This window comes from Ictidomys tridecemlineatus, chromosome X, assembly GCF_052094955.1.
Source record: "Ictidomys tridecemlineatus isolate mIctTri1 chromosome X, mIctTri1.hap1, whole genome shotgun sequence".
In the NCBI taxonomy this organism is placed as follows: Eukaryota; Metazoa; Chordata; class Mammalia; order Rodentia; family Sciuridae; genus Ictidomys; species Ictidomys tridecemlineatus.
The window spans coordinates 83,708,076-83,717,871 of record NC_135493.1 but is presented as its reverse complement, the minus strand read 5'-3'; the positions used below and the strand labels follow the sequence as shown (position 1 = coordinate 83,717,871).

Here is a 9,796-nt window from a genome sequence, read left to right as displayed (position 1 = left end):
AAAAAAGAAAAACATAATTAGAATACCAAAGGTATTGGAACATTTATGGGGACACAGAGAAAGAGTCATTGTCCTGTATACCCTTGGAAAGTGGTATACAAACACTTCTGAACTTTCATTAGAAGTTCCTAAGAAGCATGGAGGGAGAAGCAGCAAACCTATTTTTCTCTCTATACACCCTCACCATGACTACAGTCACATGTCATACAAAAGGTTTTGCAATGCCTATTTCCAATCTTCCCCAACTCCCCTTTACTATTCACAACACAAGAATTACAACTCAGCCCCATTGGCATCCACACAGCCAAAAAGGTATTTCTGCAACAAAGAACCCTACTGAGAATACACACACCATTCTTAACTGATGTCATCAGAATATAAATAGCAATTATTTCTCCCTCTCATAGAGTTTTTAAAATGTTTTTTAGTCCAAAAAGACTGAAAACCTGGGGTAAAAAGGGAGAAAATGGGTGGAGTATGCAATTTTGCCACCAATTATGTAAGAAAACCCTAGGCCATAGAGCTGGATGAAGAACTAGGTAGTAGAAAGGGGAAAGTATTCCGTGGAGCTGGCCAAGGCAAAATTACTTAGGTGCTGCCTACACGGCCATCATGCAGGAGCCATCCTGGTTGTAACACACCAATAGTGGGGAAAGTACTTATATCCTTTGGGTCTTTGTCCTTAACTCTAAAATAGCAGTTGCAGTGCTTCCACTAAGTGCATTGCGAAATGAACGAGATAACGTATGAACGAGAGAACATCAGATCTTTTTTTTTAGTTGTAGTTTTATTTTTTAGACACTGTAGCTTTATTTTATTTAGTTTTATGTGGTGCTGAGGATCAAACCCGTGCCTCTCAAGTGCCAGACAAGCCCTCTACCACTGAGCCACAACCCCAATGAGATCAGCAGATCTTAAGTGATCAGATGACATCACTTAAGAATGGTGGGTGTGTGCCACTGAATTGTGTTTATTCGTTGTATTCTGTTTCTATTGTCAATTTTCAAACTGTTGATGGTGGGCTCTGTGTGTGGGTGCCTGTGGTCACCGCCTCCCCTTGCGCTTGCAGTAGGAGCTCGCCCCTAGTGGACCACAGGGTGGCAGGACCTTGCAAGGTGGTGCAGGGCGGCGGGACCAGGGGGCGCTGTGAGCCGACCAAGGGTGGACCATGTGCTGGGCACCCGGAAGCCAAGCTAGCGCGTGGGGGTGGCGCTGGAGCAGGCCTGAGCAGTGGCGAAGCTCCTGGCGCACGAGGCGCGGGTCTGCAGTGCAGCAGCTCCAGGCAGCAGCGGCTGGTGAGGACACTGCCCCCATGGACGGCGCTGTGGAGAAGCTTTGCCGTCCCAACAACGTGGAGATCCTGCCACCGTCAAAAATACGGAGGAATTTAGAAGGCAATGACCAAAATGCCTCCGGGAGTAGAGCTCTAAAAGGGAAGAAACCTCGTTTTAATGTGTCACTGGTTTGTTTAACTAAAAGATTTACGGATCTCATCAAATCCGCTCCTGGGGGCATCCTGGACTTAAACAAGGCTGCGACAACCCTGGGAGTACCGAAACGCAGACTCTATGACATTACGGGCGTCTTGAATGGAATTGACTTCGTGGAAAAGAAATCCAGGAACCACGTTCGATGGACAGGATCTGACCTTAGCCACTCCGAGGCACTAACCCAGAAACAGAAGCTGCAGGAGGAGCTTGCAAACTTAGCAGCAATGGAAGGTGCTTTGGATGAGTTGATTAAGGATTGTGCTCAGCAGTTGTTTGAGTTAACGGATGACAAAACAAATGAAAGTTTGGCCTATGTGACGTATCAGGATGTCCACAGCATTGAAGACTTTCATGAACAGATTGTCATTGCCGTCAGAGCTCCAGAGGCAACCACGTTGGATGTTTTAGCTCCAGGAGAGGACAGTCTCACAGTTCACGTAAAGAGCACCAGAGGACCCATCGACGTGTACTTGTGTGAAATGGAGCAGAACCACTCAAGTGGCAAGACATCTGACGGAGCAGAGACCTCTTCATCTGAAAGCCAACATCCAGAAGGCCATGAGGAAGGGGAAAACTCCCCTCAGCAAAGTGAAGATTTGCCTGAAGTAAACAACATTTGACAGCCTTTGAGGATTGATGGATTGAATGTTTTTCACAACATCCTTTTTGGATGAATGGTACATGGATTTGACTCTGAGAACAAAAAATCATCCAGGAAGTTCTCTCCCTCTCAGCAGCATTAAGGCCAGTCGTCTCTTTGACTAGCTCCTTACCTAGATGACTGGATAACTATGGTTTCTGCATTCAGAACTAATGCTTTTAAAATTATTCACTGTTTGGGGGAGGGAAATTGACATCTTTCCTCCAGGAATAACTTCATAACAAAGGGGATCACAGAACCAGATGGTAAGGTCTGGCACAGTTTCTGGTATAGTCTGCATCTCTCTCTTCCCCCCTCCCCACCTATTAGCTATCTATAATATCAGGATTCAATCTGACCTAATTATAAAGTCATGAAATATAATTTGCTCTAAATCAATCCCCAGTATTTCTTCATTCCCCTCCTCTCCTCCCTCCCCACTATTCCCTTCCATCTACTCTACTGATCTTTCTGCTATTTACTTTTTTTAAGAGAGACAGAGAATTTATTTATATATATATTTAGTTTTCGGTGGACACAACATCTTTATTCTATTTTTATGTGGTGCTGAGGATTGAACCCAGTGCCCTGCACATGCCAGGCAAGCACGCTACTGCTTGAGCCACATCCCCAGCCCCTACTATTTACTTTTATTTCTCTCTTTCTTTTTAGTTAGTGTCTTGTGGATATATGTGATGGTGAGATCACTGTGGTATAATATGTACATAGGAAAGTTAGGTTAGATACATTCCGCTGTTCTTATTCCATCCCTCTCTCCTTCCTCTCCCTCAATCTCCTTGATCTGGTCTACAGATCTTCTAGTTTGCTGGAACCCAACTTTTCACTTCCTTTCTCTCTCTTTTTCTTCCCACTTATTTTGGACTAGCTTCTGCATATCAGAGAGAATTTTCAATGTTTGACTATCTGAGTCTGTCTTATTTCACTTAGCATGACAGTCTCCAGTTCCATCCATTTACAAGCAAATGCCTTAATTTCATTCTTCTCTATGCTGAGTAATATTTTATTGTGTATAGATACCACATTTTCTTTATTCATCTGTTGAAGGGCACATATTTACAATAGCTTGGCTATTGTAAATCATGCTGGTATAAAGGTTGATGTGCTCTGCCTTCTTTTAAGCATTATGTTGTATAGCACAAAATAATTGCCTTACACTACTGGTTCACATTTGCAGTTAAGTTGTACATTGCATAGGAGTATACATGGATCTAAATATGATGTTTCTGTGTATATCTGTATAATATTTAGATTACTTATGATATGTGTCTAAATGACCTTTTCACCCATGTATAAGCCATTAAGGCATATATGGAAGGTCACAGACAAATGTTTGGATTTTCTTGAATGAGGGTTACAGGAGAGTTTTCCAGACTTTTACACGTAGAAGTATCATAAGTGTTCTATACATTTAAATTCATGGATTTAATTAAAGCATTTTAATGTGGTTCTCAGTGCTGAAATTGGAGCCGAATACTTCTTGATGTCAAGCTACCTACAAACCTATGGTGTCCCAGCAGACACTGGTGGCATACCCCAAGGCTTTAGGGGAAAGTACAGAAATGCCATCAGGTAATAGCTTAATTCACTAAGACATGAATTCCATCATGAGAAATTGGAAACTGAGTTAAGCTTTTGTGATGTATGTCTGTTTGCAACCTTGCTGCTCAGTCAGAGGAGTTTTTCTATGCATGAGTTGTACTCTGCCCTCTCTCCAGCTCCATCCCCACATTCCAAGACCTAGCTATTTCTACCTCAGTGGGCTGTGCCTCAGTTTACTCAGTAATTTACCATTAGACTGTGACTCCATGAGGGACACGCATATCAATTAAATCACATAGTATGTAAATTGTGAGTAAAACTTCTTTCACTAGACATAAGGCATTTGATATTCAGCCATGTTCTTTTATTTATTTTATTTTTTTGTGGTATCAGGGATAGAATTTAGGGGCACTCAACCACTGAGCCATGTCCTCAGCCCTGTTTTTTTTATTTTATTTAGAGACAGGGTCTTAGGGCCTTGCTAAATTACTAAAGCTGGCTTTGAACTCACGATCCTCCTGCCTCAGCCTCCCTTGCCACTGGGATTACAGGCATGTACTACCACACCCAGCACAGCCATGTTCTTGTGTATATCAGTAATTTCTTCCTATTTACTGCTCAGTAGTATCTAAATGTATGTGCATAGCAAGAACAGTTCTTTCATCTATTTTTCAATTTAATGGTGTTTCAGTTCTTTTCAGGCATCAGTAATTATGAATAAATTCATCATAAATATTCATCAATAGGATTGGAGTGAACATGAACATTTTCTGTTTGTCATTCTGGGGATCAAAACCGGGGTCTGATCATGGTAAACATGGCAAACATACCTCTCCTACTGACCTATGTCCCCAGAAACTTAGTATAACTTTTTATTCTCACAGAGAAAATCTTACAGTGGGATTTCTGGGTTAGTTAGTAAGCACATATTTCATTATATAAGAAAACTGCCAAGCTGTTTTCCAAAGTGATTATCATTTTTCTGTCCCCTGTGAAAGCAACATATGATAGTTTCAGTGGCACTGCTTCCTAGAGAGCTCTCAGTGATGTCAGACTTTGGGGTCCTGTGTGTTTAGGGAAATTTAATTGAGCAGAGGAGAATTCCTAGCATGTTAGAATAATATTGTGTTTGCGTATGTAGGATGAGGGTGAAAATAAGAAGCAACTCTTTCATGGCCACAGATTTAACATAAAATAATTTAGAAGGTTTAGAGTATTCTCTTCAGTGCTTAGGTGTTCAGATACCTTCACTATTACATAGTTTTATGTTAGTAGTGAGAGTATGAACACAAGCATATAAAATGCTTCCAGTAATACTTGCCCACTCCACAGCACTGAAGTATATGCATTACTTTGCTAAGGTTGCCATAAAAGAGTAGCACAGATGGGTAGCTTAAACATCAGAAATTGATTTTCTCACAGCTCTGAGGCTTGAAGGCCATGGCCAAGGTGTCTCTGAGATTGATTTCTTCTAAGGCCTGCCTTCTTGATAGATAGCTATTTTCTCCCTGTGCCTTCCCATAGCTGTCCCTCTATATCAGTCTGTAACTGAAATTCCTCTTCTTATAAGGACCTCTGTCATATTAGATTATGGGTCATTCTATTGTTCTCATACACTTTAATGACCTCTTTAATGACCTTATCACAAACTCAGTGACATTGTATGAAGCTAGAGATTGTTAACATAATTCATTTTATTCTTGAAATTTACCTGCAAGACAGGAGATGTTCATGGAAGTTCAGAAGCTACACCTTTTACTGAGCTTTGCCAGGAATGCAATTATTAATCAAACACACACAAAAAAACTCCTGTGTTTTTGAGTGAACTGAAGCTGAGACATGAGGTCAACCAATTTTTGTCATAAATGAATTTGTTACATTGAAACTATAAATGCTCCGTATCAATAAAGAAAATAATAAAGGATAATGGGGTCTTCAGAATCTACACACATGATGGGAATCACACTGAATTGATTCCAATTTGATATAACTGTTCAGAAAACCACAAAATTTGCTGCTGAAGTTCACTGCCCCCCCAGAGTCTGGGAACAGGCAATTAGTAGGGGACTCCCAAGGATGCTGCAAACATTCACATTCAGACCTGCCCAGACCTAACATTTGAAAATATTTGGTGAAGAAAAAAATCACGTCTACTTTTCAAATCTTAGGTGAGAGCATATCATGAACAACACAGGAGAGTTGTACAGTAACACTATTTGCAAAGGATCCTGAGACATTAGTCATCAAATATATAGCATGAGCTGTACAATGAGGAGCAGGAAGAGAATGATTAGGAAGGCCCCTGCAAAGGACTGTGCTCAGGGTTAATGAGAATACAGAAGGCTCCTGGTGCCTCAGAGTTTTCCCCTGTAAACTAGTGACAAAAGTAGAATTTACAATCTTGGGTTTTGTGAGAAAATCATGATCCACATTAAGTGGTCAGGCAGTGGCTATCATTAGAATCATGGTGTTAACATCAAGGTGTGCTGGGTTCATTGTCTTTGTTTGGCAAATAATTGAAGAACAGGACACAGAGACAGCAAGCAAGAAGTAGATTTATTGTAAAAGCAACAAAGATACAGAGATAGACTTTTCCAAAGAGAAGAAGGCCCAAAACTGGGACTCTGGTGGGGGAATTTTAGCCTGTTCTTTTTATGGTCTTTGGAATTTCCTCCTTTCTTTATCTCCACCTCTGTCCATGGATTCCTCACTGTTATTCATCAGTACCCCCTCTGTCCACGTGTCTATTTTAGTTTTTCTACTGGATTCCACTTAGGAGCATGAATACAAAAGCATCTGACTGATTGGGTTCTCTGCTTGTGTCTGTGAGTGCTTTTGTCAAGCAGAAAGTTGACCTCATCAGAAGACTCTCTCCATGCTCCTTTGTTCTGATCCTACCCCTCCTTATTTGCCCTGGCTTCCTAAGCCCTTCTATATGTCCCTCAGTGGTGAAGAAAACGCAGATTGTATTACGATGGCTAGTTATATCAGTCAGTGTTATCCTGAGAAGCAAAACCTATTAGATATATGCAGATGTAGATGCAGGCATATATGGAGGCATTTTTCTGGTGATGGTCTTATGTATACCTGGACACTGAGAAGTCCCACAATCTGCTGACTACAGGTAAAGAACCAGGGAAGCCAGTGGTGTAATTCACTCTTGAGTTCAAAGGATTAGTCCCAGAGTCTGAAGGTCTAAGTACCTGTAGCTCTGAGTTTAAGGGAGGAGAAGGTGGGTATGCAAGCTCCAAAAGAGAGAGGAAATTAGCCTTTTCTCAGCCTTTTATTTCTTTGAGGGCCCTCAAGGGATTGGATGATGACTACCCACACTGGGTGAGAGTGAATCTACCTTACTCAACCTACTGATCAAATGCTAATCTCCCCCAGAAGCACCTTCACAGACATACCAAAAAATAATCACAAGCTCTGGGTATTTCTTAGTCCATTCATGTCAACACCTAGAATGTTACACCACAATAGCATAACAGAAATCACATGATTAATTGACTATAACTAACATGTTATTCTATTGATTAGGATGGGTGTGTTGCTCAAGGGAAAGTCCCATCTGTACACATTTGTGGCCTCAGCATTGGGACAGTCACAGTTACCATAAAGACTGGCTAAAGGAGCATATGTGTGGTGGTCAGGAAAACAGCCCCCATATATGTCCACATTGTAATCCCTGGAAGCTATTCTAGTGAAGGATGACAACAGTGGGCATGCACTGGACCATGCTGTGTTCCAAGTGTAGCTCTCAGTGCCTGCCATGTCATTTAATTCCCTCCTGTAAAGGGGAGCATTATTAACCTGATGCATTACCCTGATGAAAGATCAGCAAAGGGAGGCACAGAGCAGTTAGGTAGATTGCTCATCATATGACATAGCAACAATTCAGTTCTGGACTGTGACACTCCAATATCTGCTCTGGCTCACCCTACAAGCACCGGATCAATCAAATATGGGTTTGGATGAAGAGCCTTATTTTTTCCCCATAGTCCGCAGCTACCCTGCCTGAGGGAGATTAGCCCTCTTTTATGAATGAGGATTGGAAAATCAGACAGGACAGATAAATTGCCCTAGTTCACCTAGGTCAGAATATGGGTGCCAAGTTTTTAAATGAGGCTCTCAAACCAACATGTTCCATGCAATTATGGGTATGATGAGCTCAAAGATGAAATGAACTTCAACATCTGAGTTCAATATGGGCAGGTCCTGTCCATGCCTTTTGGGACTGATGTCCCCTCCCATAGCCACCATCATGATACATGTGGTAAATAATTTGCTACAGTATCATCTGCAAAAACATGGTGAGGAAGCTTCTTTAGCCTCCAGGACAGAAGGCAGGACTCTGAGCACAGAAGTTTGAAGGATGTAGGCCCCCTGGGTGTTCTAGGTAGCCAGGATCCCTAGGAGCCTGTGTAGAAGAGTCCCAGATGATCACTTTACTCCTACTTCTCCTGTCACTCTTTAGTTGATTTTGAAATCTTTTGTTGCCTGAGACTTACATAAAACACAACAGTACATATTAATAATGAACAATAAGTTATATATACATGTGACAACCAGCAAATTCAAGGCCATTGTCACCATCCCAGAAGTCACTGGGTCTCTTTCCAATCAGGGTGTTTTTCCTCATTGTTACCCATCTTCTTTCAGCCTCTCCCCTCCACCCCAAGTCCTTCCTTATGTCTGTAGCCCTGCACTCCATCAAAAGTAGAAAGGTTACTATGGCCATAGTCACCAAATTACAATTTATCATCCATACAGCAGGATGATACAGTTATCTAATACAGTTATCTAATGCTGGTGGCATCTTCCATCTGGTTATGATACTAAGTTCCATCTCTTATTTCAATAGAAGGCCATCCATATTTTAGAAATTACAGACATGAACAAGGGAACCGGATCAGGCACCTCACTGAGTCCTGATCCTTCATCTATGACATGGACCTAGCACCATCTTCCTCACAGATTATGGGAGAAGTACAGATGGAGACACAAGGATTTTTTTCAAAGAGTGATATGTGCCAAAACCTGGGATGAGGCTTTACTAGTATCACAGGACCCCTTAATATCCAGGATCCTACCAAGAACTTCCCACCTTAGTATATTTGCACATGCTGTCCTTATGGTTGGAGTGTGTCCTGCTTCCTCACTTTCTCAAAGTTTCTGCTCAGTTAGCACTGTTTCAGGAAGGCCTTCCCTGTACACCCTGAATAAAAAGATGACATCTTGCCCATTTACCCTTTCCCCCTGATCCTGCCTTTCCTATGTAGTACTTGCCACTCTGTAGTATTTCACAATAAATTATATATGATCTTACTCTTTATGTGTGTGTTTGTGTGATACTCAGGTTTGAACCTAGGGGTGCACTACCACTGAACTACATTCCCAGTCCTTCAGATTTTTTTTTTTTGAGGAAGGGTCTCAGTAGGTAGCTGAGGCTGGTGTTGAACCTGAAATCCTCCTGTCTCAACCTCCAACTCACTGGAATTACAGGTATGTGCCACCTAGCCCAGCAAGATCTTATTCTTTTCCATTTTGTTCTATATTGCATTCCTAGGTCCTAAAACATTGCTCAGGAAACATTACTTGTTGAAGTGTAGATGGAAAGCAGAAACTTTAAACACAAAACTGAGATGCACAGATTCCTTCCAAGAGGATTTTGATTAGGTTTAAAGTGAGTCTTGACAAAACAAAGCATCTCAAGGTTTTGAAAGAAATTTGCATGTCTGTCAGGCTTAAAATATCATATTTTACTAGTTGATGATGAGTGTCAATCAGGTGTGAACTCTCAACATTTTGGGCCAGAGTGGACAGTCTTCTATCCCAGGAATGATTATGATTTGCTCTGTGGTTGTTTCCAAGAGGCAAATAATAAATATTTTTCAGTGACATATCCACAAATGATAACAAAGGAGGCACCATAACTTACAAGAAATGAGGTGGTCCCAAATGCAAGGAGGGACTGAAGATCACATACACACCGTGTTCCTAGACAAGGCAACCAAGTCAAAGAAATCTCATTTTGACAAGTTTGTAGATAATTACATAAGACAAATTTTCACTGTATATTTGGACACTGATCACATTGGCAAGTCAG

General features: G+C 41.4%; 1 pseudogene; it reads left to right on the top strand.

Annotated features, from left to right (window-relative positions):
* The first annotated feature begins 1,216 nt into the window (after positions 1 to 1,216).
* LOC144371745 (transcription factor E2F6 pseudogene) lies at positions 1,217 to 4,427 on the top strand (annotated as a pseudogene).
* The last annotated feature ends 5,369 nt before the right edge of the window (positions 4,428 to 9,796 follow it).